Below are 23,658 nucleotides of genomic sequence, written 5' to 3'. Positions count from 1 at the left end.
GAGCCAAATTCAAGATCCAATCATTTTGAGATGCCTGGACACACTGCGTTTGAAAGACTGGAGATCATAGGCAGCAGGAAATACAGACAGAGGGAGACAGTTCCAGAGCTGACCTGTTGCATAAATCAAAGACTGGGAGTAACGGTTAACCCTTGCATTAGAGAGTTGGACAGAAAAGGGATGAGAGTTTGCTGCCAGACGGGTGCTACGCGCCCGTCGTAGAGGTGGAGGAATGCAAGCAGACAGTTCAGAGGAGCAGTGACCATTAAAGTAACGATAGAAAAGAGATAAAGATGCAACAGTGCGGCGAAGAGACAGAGGTTGAAGGGAGTCAGTAAGAGGAGGAGAGTTAATGAGACGAAAAGCCTTTGACCCCAGTCTATTGAGAAGAGCTGTATGTGGGGAGCCTCCCCACGCATGAGAGTTGTACTCCACACAGGGGCGGATAAAACCCCTGTATAGAGTCAACAAATGTGCAGGGGTAAAGAAAGAGCGAAGTCGGCTTAGCACACCTTATCTCTTGGAAGCAGATTTTACAAGAGATGTAATATGATCTTTCCAAGATAAGTCCCGAGTAAATGAAACCCCAGGCATGTTCAAGGATGATGCAGGATTAAGCGGAATATTATTAAACGTTAGTGGGTATACCTGTGGAAGATTTTGTCGGGTTGATAGGTGTAAGAACTGAGTCTTAGATGCATTAAAAACAACCATATTATTTTTACCCCAGTCAGAGATACGAGCCAAGTCAGACATTAGGTGTGCCATAGCCTCATCCCTTGTTTGTTGAAGTAACTGTTGAGATGGGCGTTGCGGGAACCGAATGGAAAGGTGAAGGGTGGAGTCAGCAGCGTATGAGTGGATAGGGTTAGATGTACAGCTTAGAAGATCATTGATGAATAAAAGGAAGAGAGTTGGTGATAGGACAGAGCCCTGAGGAACACCACTGTTGATAGATCTAGGAGAAGAACGATGGCCGTCTACAACAGCAGCTATAGAACGACCAGAAAGGAAACTAGCGATGAAGGCACAGATAGAAGGATAGAAACCGTAGGAGGGCAGTTTGGAAATTAAAGATTTATGCCAGACTCGATCGAAAGCCTTTGAGATGTCAAGTGCAATGGCAAAGCTTTCGCCAAAGTCCCGAAAGGAGGATCACCAGGAGTCTGAAAGGTAGGTGAGAAGATCGCCAGTGGAGCGTTCCTGACGGAACCCGTACTGACGATCGGAAAGAAGGTTGTGATAGGAAAGATGCCTTAAAATTTTTCTCTTGAGAATTGACTCGAAAACTTTTGAAATACAGGACGTTAAAGCAATTGGACGATAGTTGGAGGGTTGGGAGTGGTCACCCTTCTTTGGGACTGGCTGAATGAGAGCAAACTTCCAACAAGAAGGAAAGGTACAAGTTAACAGACAAAGGCGAAAGGGTTTGCCTAGGCAGGGTGTAAGCACAGGAGCACAGTTCTTGAGAACAACAGGAGGGACCCCATCAGGCCCATATGCCTTGTTAGTACTGAGGCCAGTGATGGCAGAAAATACATCAACTGAAGAAATTTTAATGTCAGCCATGAGGAAGTCAGAGGGGGGAAGTGATGGAGGAACAGCACCGGAATCGTCTAAGGTGGAATTGGAGGAGAAAGTCTGTGCGAAGAGATCTGCTTTATCAGTAGAAGAAATAGCTACAGAACCATCAGAGTAGAAAAGAGGAGGGAAGGATGATGAGGTAAAGTTGTTAGAAAGATTTTTGGCAAGGTGCCAGAAGGAGCGGGAAGAATTCGAGTTGGAGAGTTGAGAGCACTTAGTATGGATGAAATTATTTTTAGTAGAGCGAAGAACAGACTTAGCACGATTCCGGGCAGAAACGTAAAGATGATGTGATTCAGGGGTGGGTTGGCTCCGGTACCTTTTGTAGGCCCTCTCCTTGTTGCGGACAGCATTAGAACAAGCGTGATTAAACCAAGGCTTTCTTGCGTTAGTCAAAGGATATGAGAAAGGAATGTATGCTTCCATGCCCGAGAGAATAACCTCCGTAATGCGCAAGGCACACTCAGATGGCTCCCGGCCATGGAAGCAATAATCATTCCAGGGAAAATCAAAGAAGTACGGCCTGAGGGCCTCCCAGTCCGCGGCTCCAAAATGCCACAGACGACGTTTCCCTGGAGGGTCCACAGGCCGTACCGGAGTGATAGGACAGGTTAAGGAAATAAGGTTGTGATGGCCAAAACATGAGGAAATGGGAAAGCCCAAGGAATTTTACACAAACTGTTAGCACGTCAGAAAACAGTACATGGTTTATGATCGTCATTGCTAGAGACACAGAAATAGCATTAATGATGCATGAACCGATAGATGTATTTACGAAAGAAGGTAAGTAAGTCAGATAGCACACAATCCTGTTCATGCTAGTTCTAATAGCAAGTACCTTCGTTGAACTTATGACCTGCGAAGCGCCATGAAACAATGAAAAAGTGACAAAGAGTTAGGCATGAAGAACAAAATGGTTTGGATGGACTGGAACTTTGGGAGCTAGACTTTGGAAGCTTAATTTGAAAACATCCTCCAAAAATGAACGTATCGGGGAAGGGGGAAAAAAAGGTGGTGGAGAAAAGAAGTAGTCTGGTGGTTGGTGGTGGAGAGGAGTGCTATGAGTGGATACTTTAAAAAAACAGGTGTTGTAGGAAAAAAGGGTTGATTGCAGTGAAGGATTATTGCAGTTTTGCCCCCAAAACAACACACGCTCACATTGGTCTTACATACACGGCGACTTCCCACTGTGGTAGCAGTCGAAACTGCATGTCGGTGGTGAGTCCTGTGATACCCTCTGAGCCGCAGCATAGAGGAAAGTTTCCCTTCAAATATAAAAATTCATATGAGAGTTACAATTAAAATTTGTTTCATTAAAAAAGATATTGAGAAATATGATTGTAGTTAGGGAGGAATTTCATCTTACTGAAGCAGTTAAGCTTGGCTGTATCAAGATTAACCTTATCGCCAGTCTTTACGTTTCTTCTTTCATCAGACGATTTCATCAATCGTAGGAGGACCTTTTGTAGGAATGGAGTAAATGATTGCTATGCCAAACTCGTTCAGTTTTTCTTCTAATAACTAAATTAGCTCCCATATGCTAATTAGAATCATCTGAAGGTGATAATAAGTTAATCATAAGATGCAGCCACCTGAATGACTTGGCTAATGCAAGAATAAAATAATGAAAGTCATCAGAATGGAGTGCATCAGAAAAATGCATCGAGTTGTTGAAGGAATTCGTTATTTTGTCACCCGGTAGATGGAAACGTTTGCCCAGTCGGTGTGAAGGGGTGTTATAAGGTACAAATTCACCAAGAAACTCGTTCAGCAGCTACGTACAGATTTTTTTTTTTTTTTTTAATAAAGAACAGACTACATGAGACATTTATGCAATTTACTTTTCTTTTTCTTCCAAAAAAAAAAAAAAACTGATTTGATCAAAGGTTTGTTTGTCAGTGTACAGTACCATCACACAACAATGCAAACTCAAAGTTTGAGCAAATTAATTCTTTCACACAAAAATACGATCAAAGATTCGTTTAAGAGCAATGAAGGATAGATTTTGGAGCCGTATACCATGCTGGAGTTATTTAAACAAATAATATATAGGCCTAAGGTAAAATTAAGTTAAGGAGTCTCTCGGTATTTGCAGATGAGAGTAAAACAATTATTTTCGGGAGAAAAGCAGATTCACCGAGTAATTCGCTGGCGGATGGAGATAGACTGTAAGTGACTATTAGAATTTTAAGTATTTTGGCACAACAGCAGCATTAGATTACAAATGTATAGAGGAAGTGCAGGGTCCAGTGGTCTATAAAAGTAAAATTGCTGGATATATGAAGGTCTGATACTGAACAGAGGTAGGACTGCATGAAGAATTAGTTGAAACCTTAATCTAGAGGTGTGAGACCTTGTAAAAAGCATGAGTATCAAAATGAAAGGGTGTGAACAACGGCGGTAGGATTGTTTGTACGAAATTCAAGAGATGTTTAGTAAGTAGGTATGTTGACCAAAGGGTAGAAGAGACTGTGATTAGATAGTTATAGTCAAATACAGAGGATGGTTAAGGTTGTGAATCAAGTATAATTAGCAAGGAAGTTTAAAAATATGAGGATGCTTAGAATGCCAACAACGAGGTGCATGGATATGGTAAGTAAATTGTAACTCACGTAGAATATGCAAAAAAACTGACGACTAATGAAAATGAATGGAAGAAATATCTGTAAAGAAATATATACCAAATGCTCCACTTTCGCTTCACAGTTGGTGGAATCATCTCTGTCACCCAAGAATTTTTAAACGCATGTAGATCAATGGACTTGTGAAGTGGAACTGAAAATTCCATAGTCTTGGAAAAAGAGTAAATGGATGCGTAACCCATTTCCTCGGACACACTACTGGTAGTTTTCCCACATTTCGTTTCCCTGTTCCAATTCTGTAACCCTCCCACGTCACATGTATTCCGAACAGTGTTGTGGTGGTAAAGCTTAAATAAATTTTACACAGTATTATTGCAAGTACAATGAAACATGCTCTGGCTTAGGCAAATAGGGTCTGGAATCGCTGTCACTCATCCATAATACCTATGTATATGTATATGTGTGTTTGCACTTGTATGTGTGTAATAATCCCTGGATCGGTTTTGTAGATTTTATTTGACTTCAGGAAAACAAATTGCATTCCAGCTTCATTTTACGTTAGGCCTGTATACTTCTTCTTGAAAGAACTTCAGTCTGGTATCCGCCTCCAACATCCATCCTCATTACGCTTAAACGAATATTTGGTGGTATTTCTCCATGAAAAAATTAGTTTGTTCAAACTCTAGGTTTGGATTCCTCCGCGATGGTACTGTACAATGACAAAGTTATGATCAAATCATGGATATAAGTTTGTTTTCTATTGCCGGACAAGAAAAGGATTGCAGAAATGTCTCACGCAGTCTGTTTTTCATTTAAGAATCAGTATGTAGTAGCTAAATGCGTTACTTAGTGAATTTGTTCCCTATTACACCCTCTCAAACTGACTGGGGAAAAGTTTCCATCTACCGGGTGACAAATTAATGAATTTCTTCAATAACACGATGTCTTTTTCTGAAACATTTCATTCTGATGACTATCATTGTTTTATTCATGCAATAGCCACGTCATTCCGATGGATGTATCTGTTATTTTCTTATTACCATCAGGTGATTTTAGCTAGCTTAAGAGAACTTAGTCATTTTAAGAAAAGCTGGGCGAGAGTGACATATCAACCCTTTACTCCATCACTGCTGAAGGTCCTTTTAAGATTAATGAAATCGTCTGAAGATACAAAAAAAAAAAAAAAAAAAAAAACCTAACGATTGGGTTAATCTTGATAAAGCCAAACTTTACTACTTCAGCAAGATGAAATTCGTCTCTTGTTACCATCATATGATTTCTCAATAACATTTTCACTGTAAAATATTTTTATTGTAATCCCCCATGCTGGGGCTACGAAGCGTACCACAGGACTCACCACCGACATGCAGTTTTCAATTGCTACCTCAGTTGGAAGTCGTCCTGTATATAAGAGCAACGTGAGCGTGCTTTGTTTGGGAGTGCAAGGGAAAACTGCAATAATTATTCACTCCAATCAACCTATTTTTTCAACAACACCTGTTTCTAGACGGTATCCACTCACAGCACTTCTCTCCACCACCGACCAGCAGTCAATTTTTTCGCCACCACTTTATTTTTCTCCCCTGATACGTTCATTCTTGGAGAATGTTTTGAAACAGAGCTTGCAAAAGTCTAACCCACCACCAAAGTTCCAGTTCACCCCAACCATTTGCTCTCCACGCCTAACACTTTATCCTTTTTTCATTGTTTCATGGCGAGACTCAGGTCATACATTAAACTAAGGCACTTGTTGTGAGAATTAGACGAACAGCACTGTGTGTTATCTGACTTGCTTGTTTTCTGTCGTAGATACGTTTATTAGTTCATATATCATTAATATTATATATATATATATATATATATATATATATATATATATATATATATATATATATATATATATATATATATAAATATATGAGAGAGAGAGAGAGAGAGAGAGAGAGAGAGACTTTTGTCCTCTCATTGTGCTTAGTTCTAGACAAGTATATAGTCACAAACTTGCTTTTGTTATTCTCAGTTACCTGCACCTTCAATTCAAAGACGTTCTTTGCATTTTTTTTCTTGATATCACCAAACTAGTTTATTTTGCTCAGGAGAGAAGCCCGATAGACAAGGAGTTAAAAATAAAGCCATTAACACCACAGTTACGGATGATTTCCAGCTAGGAGTAAAACACTGCGTGACAGTTGCAAGAAGGGAATGCAAACCGTAACTGTGGCGTTGGGATTAATATGGTACTTATCTTTCCCGCAGGTAATATGTTCTTTTACGCCCTATGGTAACCTAGGAGTAAAACATTGCATGGCAGTTGCAAGAAGGGAATGTCAGCCGTAACTGTGGAGTTTGGATTAATATGGTACTTATCTTTCTCGCAGGTAATATGTTTCTTTACGCCCTATGGTAGCCTTAAGACTATATTCTGACTACTTTGATTCATTGTATCCCAGTACTTAATTACGCCTTTGCTCAGTAAGAACATACTTAAAGATTTTTGTACTCAGAGCTTTAATCTTTATCCCAGAATATTTTAATTTTGATGATGAAGGGCCGATGGATTTTCAGATAACCGATTATCCTTCTCTCGAGATTTCGGTGAAAGAAATGCCTTTCTGCAAGATATATCAGCCAAATCTTGCAGTCCAACATAGATGTATATTATCTACACATTCCTCCTCAGTTTCCCTTTTTCCCACTCCACAGCGTCTAGTGACCTGAAGTATCTCGTTAGAGGAAATTTGTTTTAAGGCTAATGATACTATTGTTACTGACATCTCCTGGGGCTAAATGTGGTATTATTTTCATCAGGTGTGAGCGTCTGCAACAAGTTTATATTATTTTTTTTCTACAAGTTTTGGTGTTGGTATATTGGAACTTTTGTTTTCTGAGATTTTATTTCCCTAGCTCAACTATATGACTGACAGAGGTGCAGGTGATAAAAGTGGGGAACTTTTAGTACACCAAGAATTCAATCTCAGAACACATGTTGGACCAAGATTAATTTGGCTGATCCTCACAAACAGACTGAAGCTTTTCCTGTGAAAGATCTATGTTAGATATAAACTGAATCAAGATGACACGAAAAAGAGCACTGTCCTGTTGAACTGGCTCAGAAACATACCTGAACATTGCCCAATATGAATCAACTGATCTGGCTGCGTGATGAAACTGAATTCTAGAAAGAAAAAAAAAAAAACATGAGTTTTCAAAAAATGGTCTTCATTTTCATCGGGTTTTTGTCTTTTTGTAAATGAAAGATGGAAACTGAGTTGATGCCTAGCTTCAGGGCTCACCAACTGCGGGAGTACTTGGAACAGTAAACTATGGCACCCTGAACAACAGCAATATTGGCCTGGATTCCGGTCGCTGATCCTGGCCAGTACACTGTTGTACTTGTTCTGGTTGTTACCTGTACCCGTGTCCTCAGAATCATTGGGATCACGTTGAACATCTCAATTTGTTGGTCCAACGCGTGTTCTGAAACTGAATTTCTGGCAGAATTTCCGATTGGTCTCTACATACGATTTCCACTCATACCACAAAACCAACACTTTTATCATTTTCTCAACTGTCAGTTACTTAATTGAACTAGGGAGCTGACAGTTTCAGGGAACAAATACAAAGATATTCCACGAAAATCTGGTAAAGAAAATTGTATATATAGTAAAACGTAAAGTGTGAAAACTGCCTTTTTTTTTTTTTTTTTTTTTTTTATATAACTCTGTACCTGGAAAGGAAATACCAGAACATTAAAGGAGGCAAAGTAAAGATCAAAGGCTTAAGGTTCCAAGTAAACGAAAAGTAAGCTGAATTAAGCCTGCCAGTGGTACTGGTGTGACGCTAACAAGGGATGGAAGTAGTATCAACCACCGACTACGAGCTGACAGAGACAACAGCTTCCTGAGTCTAATAATACGGTCCAATGAAGAGCAGCATACTGTATGATGGATCCCGTCACTAGTAAGTCGTCGACAGTTAATGAAAAATAGTGGATTAACCCTCTCATGGTCGAGGCAGCTCTAGTAATTAACTCCCGCTAACGCTTTTTTTTTTTTTTTTTTCTGAGAGTGTTTGTTAGAGCCTGAGAGTATTGACGGAGGGTCAGAAGTGAGTAAAGCTTTTGTGACACCATAATTATGGTATTGCATAAAAATGGTAAGCAGAAAATGCATGTTCCTTGGTATGAAGGAACTGAGGAAAGGAAGGGAAAACAGTGACTTTCAGACTGACGAGACAACAAAGACCAGACCAAATTATACCATAAACATTTATGGCTAAAAATTCTTTGGCTCATATGATGTACTCTCAGTTAAGTAAAATCGACTACAGTTTGCTGAAAGGGAATACCAGTATTGTCCCCATCATGAGACATTTAAATGTTATTTGGACTTTATATGAAAACACGGTGTATTGGAAAAATGCGAGTATATGAATACTTTTGACATTTAATGTTCATCAGAAACTAAGCCTAAACCTCATTTTGACGTTCATAATTTTATCACGGACAACTACAACGTAAAGAAGTATGTGTACCCAGAGCTATATTCCATGGTGTGAACATTTTCTTGTAAAAAAAAATCCGAATATTATTGAACAAATCACCAAGAGCATTTTATGTGAAACATGTATACACATTATATGACGTAAGACTCCAATGGTGATAATTGAGAAAGAGATCGCCTCCCGACTTCATCGTCAGTATCCTAGAATGTTTTTCTTTCCTTAGTGTTTTGGCATCAAACGTTTTTGTTGCAGACCTTTTTTTTTTTTTTTTTCGGAGGGAGGGGGGTCGGAGAATTGGCGACTAATGATAATTATAAGAAAAGAATTAGCAGGTAGACAGTTTTCCAAGGACAAAAAAAAAAAAAAATCTTTTGGCAACTGGGATTCATCGGACATACAAACTCATCCATATACCATAACCTATCCTGGAAAGCAACATTCTTCGGTTCTAACCTGGACGTCTTTCGATTATTTTGAACCCTACGAGGGAAACAAAATTCATCAATATGGCAGCATAGAAATGCGGACTTACACTTTCTCCACCTACTATTCAAGTAATTTATGTCTGGGATGTGAAAGCGACGATAAATGACGATTACTCTCGAATAAACAGCGTCCAGCAGCAGGCCTTAGGTTACATGGATGTCCATACTCTTACAATAACTAGACAGAGGCAACACAGTGGAAGAGAAAGAAATTCTTTCAGTACATGACTAAATAATCGCATCAGTCTAAAGACAGACCGTACGGTACCTGTTTCAGGTCAGAGAACAGTGTACAGTGATAAGAATGCCTTGATGTAGACTATAGTACGGTATCCTCACGTGACCTCAAGGTGGAAATACTGCAGGTAATCTACTACCAATCAAAAAAGTAACACGGAAACAATTAAAATCCACAGCTATTTATGAAACGCAAAATAATCACCTACACTGGAAGTAGATGGAAGACAACGATCATTTTTTTTTATTTCATAACATTGGTTCTGAACCTGGAGATAAATACCCCCAAAGAAATAATTTTGCTTTTACAACTGGGTAACATCGGTAAAACATTGTTTGGAGATTTTTTTTTTATAAGACAATAAATACGATTATCATGAGAACGACCCGGCAGTTTTCTGGATAAAGCTTGGTAAAAACTACACCATTTTGTCATAGTAAGCACACAAGATCCTGATGCCATTTACAACTACTGCTGTGGATTGGGTTTTCTATGCTAGAAAACAAAAAAAAAAGGATACTTTTTGACTATGACATACGATGCGTATTGTCTCCAACTAGCCACGCGTTGAAAAACTGATTAAAGAAAAACAACCATTTCACCCATCACACCAGTAGTCTAAACCACATGTATGTTCTACTGAAAACACTTAATTTAATGTAGCTGAAAATCCATGTACTGACTTATTTCTATAGCCTGTATAATCACTTGGAAATTACATTACCAGTACCAATATGTTTTTCTAGTATTTCTCCCAGTTTAAGTAGGATGGGATAGTAACAGCCCATCTTGGTGTGCCAAATGGTAACAGAGGCAAAATGGTCAAGAACCACTCTCGAGGAAGGAAGTGATGTGGAAAAAAAAAAAAAAAAAAGATCACCGCAGGAGTCCAATGTATGATGTATACAACACTACAGACGAAACACAGGAAGAGCCTGGGTGATGCAATGTGAATGTAAATTATGGTCAGGGAGAAAAATGCGTCCCAACAAAAACGCTATATTCTCACAGAGTTCCTGCATTTAGGGGCGTCATTTCAGTTTTCCTTGTGTGTGTGGGGGGAGGGGGCATACAGCAGGCTATTTAGGAGGCCCCCCTACTCCCACCCCCCCACATGGGGGGGGTAGCCAGCAAACATTTTGAAGCCACATGCAAAGCTATATTTACAGAATTAAATCAGTAAAAAAATATATATACTGTATTTAATTATTTATTAAACTAATTACTTCCTGACACACACAAATGGACATTCTAGCACTGGCAGTATTTCTGTGTAAAGTTGATTATGTAATTTAAAGTGCATGGTAAAGTACATATCATTGCATTATATGCTAATGAACTTGGATAATAGACCAAATAACAATTACAATATTTGTATTGGTTAAAGCTTAAACTGACTTCATTCTTATAGCCTAATGAAAAGATAATGAATATAAAATTGACATTGAAAAGTTGTAAACTTGTAACTGCTTTAAAAATGGAAAGCTTTTAGCTTACTAGCCACAAAAACACCATGAACTGTATAAAGTAATGTGAAAAAGTAAGCTCTACATTAAGAGGCGGGAGAAATAAAATGATAGTTTTCAAATCTGGCAGACGCTCAGGTAAGAAGAGTATATTAATTTCAGATTTCATTAGAGGAAATCGAAAACTAAAGTACGTATATTTATTGCATTGAATAATGAATAAACTACTGCAACAGTGGAGATCTCCTTGATCTCTGCTTTGCAAAGTTATTTGTAGTGCCCTTTATGGCCTACGTGCCATGATGAATAATGCCGTATTTTCTACCTAAAGCAACTTTATATTGTACCAATTCCAGGGGACTATTATTGTTTCATGGCAAGACATCATACATTAATTTGACATGTGTGGTGGTCTGTGGGGAGAAAAGAAGACGAAAGGGGATGCAAGGAACAGCATGGTGGAATGAAAAGGTGAAAGAGGCTGTGGCAGAAAAGAAGAAAGCATGTAGTGAGTGGATGAGAAACAGGGGTGTGGAAGTTGATAGACGGATGAGAAAGTTATACATAGAGAGAAGAGGGAGGTGAAAAGATCGGTAAGAGAGAGTAGGAAGAGAGTGGATGAGGAATTTGGATGGAATTTTAGTGTACAGTGGAGGGAAAGTAAGAAAATGTTCTGGAAAGAGGTAGAGAGTTAGACAGGATGTCAAATGAGTTAGTTAGGGAGTGAAAGATAAAAATAGTAGATTACTAGTGAAGAAGGGAGAAAAAGTGAGGAGATGACGGGAACACTTTAGGTTACTGTTGAACATAGAGAATGAAGGTAATGCCAGTTTAAGTGGCTAGGGAATGGCTGGGAGAAGGAGGGATGCGAGAGAAGAGAGGAAGAAATCAGTAGGATGGAAGTTGTGGAAGCAATGAACAAAGTCAAAATGGGGAAAGCCCCAGGATTTGATGGAGTGTGTGGTGAAATGATGAATCATGGGGAAAAGATAGTAGTACAACTGATGTGGAAGATGTGCAGATTGGCCTGGGAGGAAGGTAGAGTCTCGGAGGATTCGAAGTCAGGTATAATTATTCCCCTGTACAAAGGAAAAGGGGGAAAAGAAGTGTGTGGTAATAATTGGGGCATCTGTCTTCTTCGTGTAAGGGGAAATGTATATGGTAGGATACAGAGTTATGGAAATAACAGAGGAATTAGTTGGAGATGAAAAGGGATGTTTTAGGAAGGGAAGAGTTTGTGTAGATCAGACAATCATTCTTAGCACTTCAGTGGAAAAGTTTCTAGAGAAGGGGGAGAAGTTGTATGCGGCCTTCATGGATTTGGAGAAAACATATGACAGGGTGGATAGACAAGGATTGTGGAAAGTATTAAGAATGTATGGAGTAGATGTGAAGTTGTTGAATGCCGTGAAGAGTATATATGAGGGTGCTAAGGCTGGAGTGAGTGTGGATAGTGAACGGAGTGAATTTTTCTATTTGAAGGTTGGATTGAAACAGGGATGTGTCACGTCTACATGGTTGTTCAATCTGTATATGTAAGAGATAATAAAAGAGATACAAGGTAGGGCAGTGGATGTTGGAGCGACCCTAATGAGAAAGGGTAGTGTAACTCCCTGTACTGTAGTTTGCAGATGATACTGTGTTGTTAAGTGAAGACGAAGGGGAGCTGCAAGGCTTGGTGGATGAGTTTGGGAGAGTGTCAAAGAAACGGAATCTAAAGGTGAATGTAGGGAAGAGTAAAGTAAAGGTCTTCGAGAGATGTGAAGTCAATGAATGTACAGTGAGGTTCTATGAGGAGGAAATTGAAAATGTGAGTGCGTTTAAGTACTTGGGCAATATGATGAGTGAGGATGGAAGTTTGGCGGGTGAGGTGCTTGAAAAGGTACAACAAGGAAGAAAGGTTGCAGGTTCCTTGAAAGCATTGATAAGAAACAGGGAAGTGAGCATGAAAGTGAAGAAGTTACTGAATGACAGTATTGTGATACCAACTCTAACTTATGAAAGTGAAGCTTGGACCTTGTTGGAGGGACACAAGTCAAGAGTGAGAACAGTGGAGATGAGTTATTTGAAAGGAGCATGTGGAATCACGTGTGAATGTGGATGTGATAGGAAGCGTTAGGAAAAACATACGAGGTGGTTTGTCCATGTGGAGAGGATGAAGAGTGAGATACTGACGAGCAGAGTGTATGTGAGTGAGGTGGGGGGGAGAGGGAGGGGGAGGCCAAGGATGAGATGGAAGGATGGAGTGGAGAGGTATATGAGAGGGGAGGGTGAGCTGGGAGCAGGGCAGTGAAATGGAGGGGGACAGGGCGACATGGAGGCGATTTGATTGTGGCCACTCGTTACGGGATTAAGGCTTCCAGCAATTGATAGGTAGATAGAACTATATTCATACGTACTTTACCAGCCCTTACAGAATGAACTCCCCACGGTGTCTACTGTCTGACTGGCTGGCCGCTGGCTAGAGGTGCCTATCGTGTCCACACCACGTTACCAAGATAAAAAGAAAACATTAGTACTTTTAATTCCGATGTTGAGCCACAAAATAATATAAAACCATGCTTTCGTGTATAACTTTATTTATTTATTTATTTATTTTGTAATGCTTGCATGTCACTTAAGTGTTTCTGACACTATATTTTGTCATATACATTTTGTAAAGAAAAAAAAAATGCTTACTTGATTCTGATGACACCCTGTACCCCCCCCCCCACCGTCCCCTTTTTCCTCACGGTCCCATGGTACTTCATTTCCCCTCTGGATCTTTCCACCTCCCACTTTGGAACCATTGATCTAAATGAACTCTTAAGACTTCTACCTACAGTTATGTACTCCTAAGATGAAGAAAAACTTTTAATGATAGCCAGAATACAATAAAAATGGCAGCTCGATGCTGAAATTAACTGAACAGGGGGCTAGGAACATATTTATATTAACATCCTTTAATATACCTAATAAATTATTGTGATTATTACACACACACACACACACACACACACACACACACACACACACACACACACACACACACACACACACACAAAGATGTATTTCTCTCAAAACGTACTGAGGCTAAATACAAATTATTTTTAATTTCATGATATTAACCTTACATTTTTTTTCATTAACTGTAGTTGATTTGGAGGCCCCCTCAGAAACCTTGAGGGGGGAGAGCGCCACTCGCTGCCCTCCCCCCAAATGACGTCCCTGCCTGCATTACTGATCCATAAAACAGTGAACTCATAAAAATCTATAAAAAACTGAGAATAGTGTTATAGTAACTGAAATATTACATGTAAACAAAAATACCCACCAATCGAGGTGGCCAACAAAACTTAAACCCAGGGAGAAAGGCAGTCGGGAAGATTCGCAATTAATTTAATGATATACTAATGATAATTCTCTGGACGTGAAACCTGCTGAGTGTGGTTTTCCCCATGGTAACCTTTGTCATCAAAGTCTTGTCGAATCTCTGGGCCATTGGAATTCCTGGGAAAGAGAACAAAGCCGTAATTACTCGATATGATCCAATACTCTGCTAATTAAGTATTGTTCTTCTTCTGTTTTACTCCCAGATTTCCGTCGACATCCAAGTCCGATCCTTTTAGCACAGCACGTGAATTACTGTAGATGGCGAATTTTATTGACCTGGGCTAATTGTTGCTGCCTCCATCCTATTTTATTTAGCTTACAGAAGACCTCTTTTCTGGAAGGGTAAATAAATTTATTTTCAACCTCTCCAGTCCAAAAAAAACTCTTTAATCATCAAAACGGCGTTCTTGATTATGGCAAGAATATGATGACATGTATGTTATCAGACTGATGAGGTTTCGGTGACGTGTATGGCGATTAACAATAAAAACAAAGGTAGAAAGAAACGAAAACACCCATTCATTCATCGAAACCTACGAAAGTAAAAAAACAAGGACGCATGGCTCGCAAGAAAAACTACTACAAGCATAGGGAATGCTACACTGTTGCAACCCTCCATCTGACTAAGCACATATCCCCCCCACCTCCCTGCACCCCTAACCAAGTGCATAATGGCCTTCCTTCCCCCCCTCTCCCCCTCTTTATATCACAGAGACATTGAAACTTAATAAAATCAATGATATGGAATAGCGAAGTGTGACAGGAAGTAAAAAAACACAACCATCATTACTACCACCACCATCATCATCATCATCATCATCACCCCAAACACCACCATCATCATCACTACCACCACTATCACCATCATCACCACCACCGACATCATCACTACCACCACCATCATCAACATCATTACCATCACAAACACCATCATCACCATCAGGGTGCTTATTGACTATGACCATCACCACCACTATCACCATCACCACTACCACCTCCATCATCATCATCATCATCACCACCACCACCACCACCACCACCACACCATCATTATCAGCGCTAAGTTGTTGCAACGGACCAAACATATATCTCCCTCTCCCTGCACGCCTAACCCAGCGAATAGTGGCCCTCAGCTCCCCCCCCACCTTTCTGTGTAATACAGAGACAGCAGGTCGCATTGAAATCTCTAAGGAAAATATATATATTATATATAAAACTTTTTCATTATTCTGAAGAAAAAAAAACTACCTAAGACACAGCATCCTACCTGTGAAGAGGCACCAGTTCACTACAAGACACAAACCTATGAGAAATTTTATGACTTTGTAGTGAATACTTTTGTTATTTCTGGCTTCAGATTACTAGCTCAGGTCGCACAAGAATCTCTTAGAGATTAAAAAAAAAAATACTTAAAATACATCATTCAGTCAAAAGACACAAGTTCACTATAAGACACATAAATATGTAAAATTTCGTGACACTATATTTAATACTTTCTGAGATTTCCTCCAGAAATGAAAATCTCTACACCCAGGTGTCCAACTCTACGGATGGACACCAGTGGCAACAATACCTCTGACTTCGTCAGGTGGAGGGTAAAACTGAAGGGGAAAAATAGAGAAAATGAAATTCCAATTGACGGACCATTTACGCATGTTTAACAAACCAATGAGTTAATCATTTTTCAATATAAATACCACTTGAAGTTTTGAAGTATTCTGACGAATTGCTTAATAACATTGCTTTGGATATATGTACGATACTGGGTAGATATAACTTGTCACTTGTTTTCGTTGGAGGTTTTAGCAGTAGAACACGGACTTTAGATGCCATTAGTCGAATGAAAGACAAAAATAGGGAAATTAAGTCACTGATTAATATCACCATCATCATCATCCAATCCTACGTTGCCCCATGAGGAGTGTAGGAGCCCGTGGCTAAGCAAGTTGATCCTGACATTGAAGATGAGAGTGGCCAGCCTCACTCATCCCTGAGTGGCATAAACGTGAGCAATAAACCCTAACCACCCGATGGTTATAAACCTTCACCGGCTCAGTCTGATTGGAGCGCCGTAATTACCCTCTATACCACCAGGCGCCAATATTTGGTTATACCCAGCTTAGTAAATGGTTTCCTGGTGTACAGGAAACCATTTGGCTTGTCACTCATTGTAGAGTCACCCACTGGCAGAAGGAAGAGGAAAGAATGAAGGAGAGAAAGACAGAAGGGGGAGTGTAAAGTCACCCGTAGGCATAGGATGAGGAAAGAATGAAGGAAAGACAGAAGAGGAGGGAAAGAAGGATGGAGGAGAGGAAAGGGCAGACACCCGAGGGCATCACTACATCGAGTGAGTGGATGGTGTGCGCCCCCACCTATCACATAACTGATTAATAACAGCATATAAAACCATAACTCTGATCTGCCTGTATCCAGGACAGACACTCTGTTGAACCATAAGTGAATATTCAATGAACTTTGACAGTGTCTCGCTATGTAAATGGAAAAATTACTGATGCTAAATACATTGTTAATGACATGATAATGAATATTATTAGGTTCTCCAAGAGTTTTCACAAACACTGAGCATTTCACAAACTTGTTTGATCCGTTGTTCATTGACAAACATAATCTTATATAAGATTTCTACATCTCTAAAGCAACTTGAAAATGAACAAACTGGTACTGACTCATCAATTAGTGCCAAAATATCAATATAACAAGTGCAGCTAAAAACACAAAGATCTTAATGAAATTGACTAACAGAGGATAGAACACCTGAAAATTAAACCAGAAAATTAAGTTTGTAAGCAGCAAATAAGGTCAGTCAACCATCTTTCAAATTACACCTAGTGGTTATTTATTTATTTTTTTTAATCCAACGAAGAATTCTAATATGAGTGTGTGAGCAAAGAATTTACCATAAGGCTTTATAATAATTCTTAGAATCTAAATTGAAATATTGATACTACGATAATCTTAGAGACTCAAAATAAGATCATATTTAGTGGTCTATGAAAATAAAACAAATTACGAAGGTACGGACAATTTAAGGCAACGTGTAAAACAACACAAGTGTGTTCTCCCGGAAGCAGAAGGATCCCATGATAAAGATTCTCACAACACATAAAAATACTTCCAAGAGCATTATAATTCATGACTAAATTAAAAAAAAAAAAATCGAACCGGCTAATATAAAGAACACTGCATAACTGGAAACATCATCATTTCAGCTGAAATAACATTGTGTTTAGCACAGCACATGGAAGAAGTTAAGTCAGTCCTTTGTGGATGGCACTGATACTTCCCAAAAGGAAGCAAACTCGCCTCACAAAATATGAGATCTCGAATTCGATTCCCCGGCCGACCACGCGGCCCTTAGAATGTGTCTCCTTTGACCCGCTCATATCATATCAAGAGCTGGAAAAGGGACCTGGATGTTAACTGACAGTTACATGTCGTAGTCTGGGGAATGTTTGAGTCTCACACACACACACACACACACACACACACACACACACACACACACACACACACATTGATCCAAGTGTTATAAATGTTAATCTGAATCTTGAAAAAATTGAATGGTCAACAATATATGCAAAGAGGTGAAAAATAAGTACTTTCCGTATAAGTGATAATATTTTGAATGAGCTTATAAAATAGGTGCACATGGTTACTTTCTGTTACAATGTTGGCATCGTATGAAAGCTTGTTATTCATTGTCTCTATCCCCTGTCGATTCCTTTCACCGTAGGATAAACTTTTCTTTCTAGAGAGGTTAGATAAAGAACTCATTAACCCCGTTCACTACTAGAGATTCTTCCTAACTTGAATAGAAGCGTCAGGTAATAGTTTGATTCATTAAAAAAAATACATCATTACAGAGAATGAGTTAATGCCATGCTTTTTTACGAAATATTTTCCAAATACTGGACCACATTTATAATTATTTTTTTTTATCAATAAGGGCGATAAGGATATATTGTCAGTCACTGGAGAATAACATTACTTCTTAGTCAGGGTAAATTGTTAACTTCAATAAAAAATTGTCTTTTGTTCCATTATTTGTTTGGTGCAAAATGCTTATACTGCAAGAGCCTACACCGAATAGGAAACATTAAAATACATCGGATCGTGTAATTCCTCTGCATATTATTACCTATTTTTATGCGTCGCAGGAAAATTACCTTTAATCGGTTATATCAATGCTTTTGATTGTATGCAAAGGTCATGTTTATATGTTTTTGGACGAAGTTATCAAACTAATTTATACTACAGTAATGGTAAGGTGTTATGGATGTTATGCATATTGTATAATGACAGACAATTATGTGTATGGGAAGGAAAGTTATTTATCTTACTTATCATATGGAGGGGGAATTTTTTGTTTATCTTAATAGTTTATCAAATATAACACTTATATTTTCTCTGGCGCGTCCTTTACTTCAAGCAAAGAAATTGAGTGATTTTTCAATCAGTGTACTTTTTTTATGCAGACAACAACACTGATGTACTTGACTCCTGTAAATGGCCACGGGATGCTGTGGATCCTATTGTTGAATGCTTTAACCAATCGTTAGTACAGATGAATACTCCTAAAATCATGTTCTTTTTTAAAAGACGTTTGAGGAAAAACACGGGTCAGATTATTAAGTGCAGATGTGATAAATCCAATATTTACTTCCGTAAATCTTATATACTAACTGTATTACGAGGTCTGACCAGAATGTACCCGACCTTAGGCTCTAAGAAATTAAATAGCGAACGAGTTGAACTATGACACTAATCCCCCTCAAAGTATGCCCCCTTCTGACTTGACGCACGTAGCCCAGCGACTTGCTACTGCCCGAAACATTTTTTTGAAGTCGGTTTTCGGTATCTCATGCAGGTGCTTTGCCACGTCCGTCATGATCTCATCTCTCGGATGAACGTTATTCAAGACATGTTGGGAAGTGCAAATTACGATCCACACTTTCTGAAGACTGTTATCACTGGAGATGAGACTTGGGTGAACGGGTACCATCCAGAAACCAAAGCACAGTCGTCCCAGTGGAAACATACAGGGTCACGTTGGCCAAAAGAAGCGCTACAGGTCCGCAGCAAGGTGAAATGCACTCGCATATTGAGTTATTTTACGTTCCAACTACCGCACCAAAAGATCAGACTCTCAACAAAGTATCAGCTCGACGTTTTCAGTCGTCTTCGAGACGCAGTTCGGCAGAAGAGACCAGACCTATAGAATGCAGCAAACTGGAAGCTGCACCATGACAACGTCCCTGTCCATTGTTCTCAACTAATTCAGGAATTTTTGGCTAAACACGACACCTTTCAGGTCCGGCAGGCTCCTTACTCACCAGACGTGGCTTCGTATGACTTTTGGTTATTCCCCAAGCTCAACACTCCGCTGGAGGGTTCTCGGTTTGAAACGAAACATGAGATCATGGCGAATGCGACGAAGCACCTGTACGAGAGACAGAAAACCGACTTTGAAAAACATTTCAGGCCGTGAAAACAACTCTGGGTTCCGTGTGTCAAGTCAGAAGGAGCCTCCTTTGAGGGGATTAGTGTCATAGCCCAACAGGCTAGCCATTTATTTTTTTAAGCCTAAGGTTAGACTCTTTCTGAACAGACCTCGTATTCAGATAGAAAGACGATACGAACTTCCGGGAGAAAAAAATAGCCTCTTAAGGGTTTTTATGGTATGTAAAATTAGTAGCCTTTCCAGTGGGCATCTATTAAACGTGTATGATGAACTTATATTAGTGTAATATTTGGGAATCTGAAAATGTTCGAAATGTAAATGTACAGACCTCAAAATAATTCCTGAAAGTAAATAAAATTGCAACAGCTTGTACATAATGTATAACAAAACAATCTTCAAGAATCCCTCCTAGTTTATTGTTCATGTTCAAGCAAGTAATGGAAGGCGAAAATTATTTGCAGGGAAAAGCGAGAATAAGGAAGCAGTATAATAAAAATTAGGCTGTGAAGCAATTGGTTATTACGTTCTGAAGGTAAAGAGAAATACATCAACAAGTTAGACTAAATTTTCTTAATCCGCAGGATAATTGGCTATAATTTGCAGCTAATGTTTATGTTGCTTCATAAACAACATTAGCCCATTTTAGAACTATGCGCCGATGTCAGGGATTTTTATTCTACACCTTCGAGCAGTGCCAGTGATGTATAATTTTGCTTGGTGTGTGTGTGTGTGTGTGTGTGTGTGTGTGTGTGTGTGTGTGTGTGTGTGTGTGTGTGTGTGTGTGTGTGTGTGTGTTTCAAAAGCACCACTCAGTTTTGATCCAGGAATACCAAACTTTGTTGTAGGTACAAGAGTCAAGCAAGGATGCAATAATTTTCTTTTCAGGATCACATGTTGAACGTCGCGAGTCCAGAGCTACGGTTTTACACTGATTCTTTATATATGACATATTTTATTCCCCCCCCCCTCCCTTTTTTTTTTTACCAGCCGCGATGGCGAAGCTGGTATTGTTTTCAGTTCGTCTGCCTGTGTGTCTGTGTGTGCGTGTGTCTGTTAGCACTATACCTTCGCAACCGCTCAAGATATGATCACAAAATTTTACAGGTGTGTAGTTAGGAAAAAAAAAAAAAAAAAACGAACACCTAAACTGGTGAAAGTAGGTCAAGGTCTGTGTGTCTGTTAACATGATAACTTCACAAACGCACATGATATCATCACAAAATTTTACAGGTGTATAGTGAGGATGAAAATCTCGTACGAGTATTTTCAGTCTGTCGGTCAGTCTTTGTGTCTGTGTGTCTGTTAACATGATAACTTCCCAACCGCTCAGGATATCATCACAGAATTTTACAGGTGTGTAGTAAGGTTGAAAATCTCCAACGAGTTCGATCTCCTACGAGGTCAAGGTCACATTCCGAGCTGCGCTAGATATGTATCGGCTCGCTGCTGGTGTGATTCCCTCTTTGGGGGTGGGGGGGGGGCTCTAAATTATTACTGCGTTTGCGAAGCTTGAGTGGATGTTATGCTTTGCCCGGTGTGTGTGTGTGTGTGTGTGTGTGTGTGTGTGTGTGTGTGTGTTTTGTTTTTGTGTTTGTGTGTGTATGTGTGCGTGTGTTAGTTTGTGCGTTTCTGTGTGTGAGTGTGTGTTTGTGTGCCTGTTTGTGTGGGCGTGTTTGTGTGTGTTTGTGTTCGTGTGTGTTTGAGTGTATTTTGTGTATGTTTGTGCTTGTGTTTGTGTGTATAAGTTTGTGTGTTTGTGTTTTTGTGTTTGTGTATGTCTGTGTGTGTGTTTGTGAGTGTTTTTGTGTTTGTGTGTGTGTCTGTGTTTGTGTGTCTGTTTGTGTGTGTTTTTGTGTGTTATTGTGTGTTTTTGTATGTGTTTGTGTGTATGTTTGTGTGTGTTTGTGTGTGTGCTTTGTGTGTGTGTTTGTGTGTGTTTGTGTCTGTGCTTGTGTGTGTGTTTGTGTGTTTCTGTGTGTGTTTGTGTGCGTTTGTGTGCATGTTTGTATTTATTTGTGTGTTTCTGTGTTTGTGTGCGTTTGTGTGTGTGTGTTTGTGTGTGTATTTGTGAGTGGTAGTTTGTCTGTGTGTGTTTGTTTGTGTGTCTGTTTGTATGTGTTTGTGTGTATGTGCTTGTGTGTGTTTGTGTGTTGGTGTGTGTGTGTTCTTGTGTGTGTGTTTGTGTGTGTGTGTGTGTGTGTTTGTGTTTGTGTATTTGTGTGTTTTGTGTTTTTGCTTGTTTGTGTGTGTTTGTGTGATTGTGTGTGTGTGTGTGTGTGTGTGTGTGTGTGTGTGTGTGTGTGTGTGTGTGTGTGTGTGTGTGTGTGTGTGTGTGTGTGTGTTACCAAAATAAACAGTTTTCATTCAGTATTGACCAAGCTTGGCGGAAGGGTTTCGGATCAGCCAATGAGTAAGCCTATTATTTTTGTAGAAATAGGCCTACAGGTCGAACGGAAAGGTCACAGTGCAAAGTCAAAGTCTGACTTGTAGAATCTTCTTGAACAGTTTTTATCCAGGTTGGACAAAACTTGTGGGAAGGGCTGACGGCAAAGCAAGACTGGAGAGATTAGTTTTGACAACAGCCAACGGTCAAGGTCACATGGCAAAATCATAGGTCAGCCCCTGTGTGTGTGTGTGTGTGTGTGTGGGTGGGTGGGTGGGTGGGTGTGGGTGTGTAACTTCAGTTGATTCGACCGGATTTTAACCAAAGATGAAAGTGTTGAGTGTCAGCCAAGGAGTAAAACTATTGTTCTTTTATTTTTTTAAGAACCATAGATTAATGGCCAAAGTCAAAAGTCAAGGCCAGCTTAAGCAGTTTTCATTAGATTTAGACTAAACCTTGTGAAAATTTTCAAGAGTAGAAAAGCATAAAGGGATTCGTTTTTTATTTATTATTATTTTTTTTTAGGACAATCAGTTGAAAAGCAAGGTTATAGGGAAATATCAAACGTCAAGATCACAAGGCAATGTCAACTGAAACAGTTCTGATCTGATCAGGTCCAAACTTGATGGAAGTGGTAAGGATTAGGCAAGGATGAATTGGCTCCAATTTGAGAGTAATCAGCTGAAGTTTAAGGTCACAGGGCAAAGTCAAATGTTTGGTCTTTGACCAAATGGTTGGTGCAGGTGTTCTCTCTCAGTGGTAATTGTATTTTAACGTCACTGAAGGCATTTTTCACTGATTGTGGCAATTTCTGTGATGATTCTGACGACTACTACTCAAAGAAAAGTATAGATTATATACCTTTCACTGTTTCTAACATCATGGTCCATACTGAATACAGCATAAAGCATTGCAGCAGGACGGTGATGGACCGTCTTTGTTTATACTGTATATGGAGAAATCTGAGGAGTTTTCACCTTGTTAGGCTTGAGTTGATAATATTCCAGGAATAATGGTTTTCTGATAATCCTCATAGATTTTTTTTTTTCACATCGTCTTTACCTGTATTTAACTTTTCATGTGACGAAGCTATAATACACATATATTCGGGTCTCACAGTAACCATTCCTAATGGTGCATGTGAAACAATGTTTTACATTAATTAAGAAAGTGAAATATCTGATATTTTCTGTTGATACACGTACTAGCTGCATGACTTGTATATTAATATCCTTCAACAGTGCTTCAGTGAACGCATCATCTTCAATATTTTCATTTCAATTACATTTTTCGTCCTCACCCTACCTCTCCTCTCCCACCTCCCCCACAAAAATGGGTTGGGTTACATTATGGAAGGAGCCCATTAGTCATATTGCGCTAAGAAGTGGACCGCGGGGAGCTCACTCCGACGCTGCTTTAATATCATCAATACTGACTTGTTTTTCCCTTCCTTCTTACCGCCTCCAGACGATTTTATTCAGTTCCGAAGAGCTGTGCGGTAGACAGCGAAGTAATGGAGGCGATACCCAACTCCTGTTCGACATGTCTCCCTTCAGCTGAATA

This window comes from Coenobita brevimanus, chromosome 70 (assembly GCF_032717465.1).
Source record: "Coenobita brevimanus isolate Jiangsu-jjx chromosome 70, ASM3271746v2, whole genome shotgun sequence".
Taxonomy (NCBI): domain Eukaryota; kingdom Metazoa; phylum Arthropoda; class Malacostraca; order Decapoda; family Coenobitidae; genus Coenobita; species Coenobita brevimanus.
The sequence above is the reverse complement of the archived record's forward strand: the minus strand, read 5'-3'. Positions refer to the sequence as shown.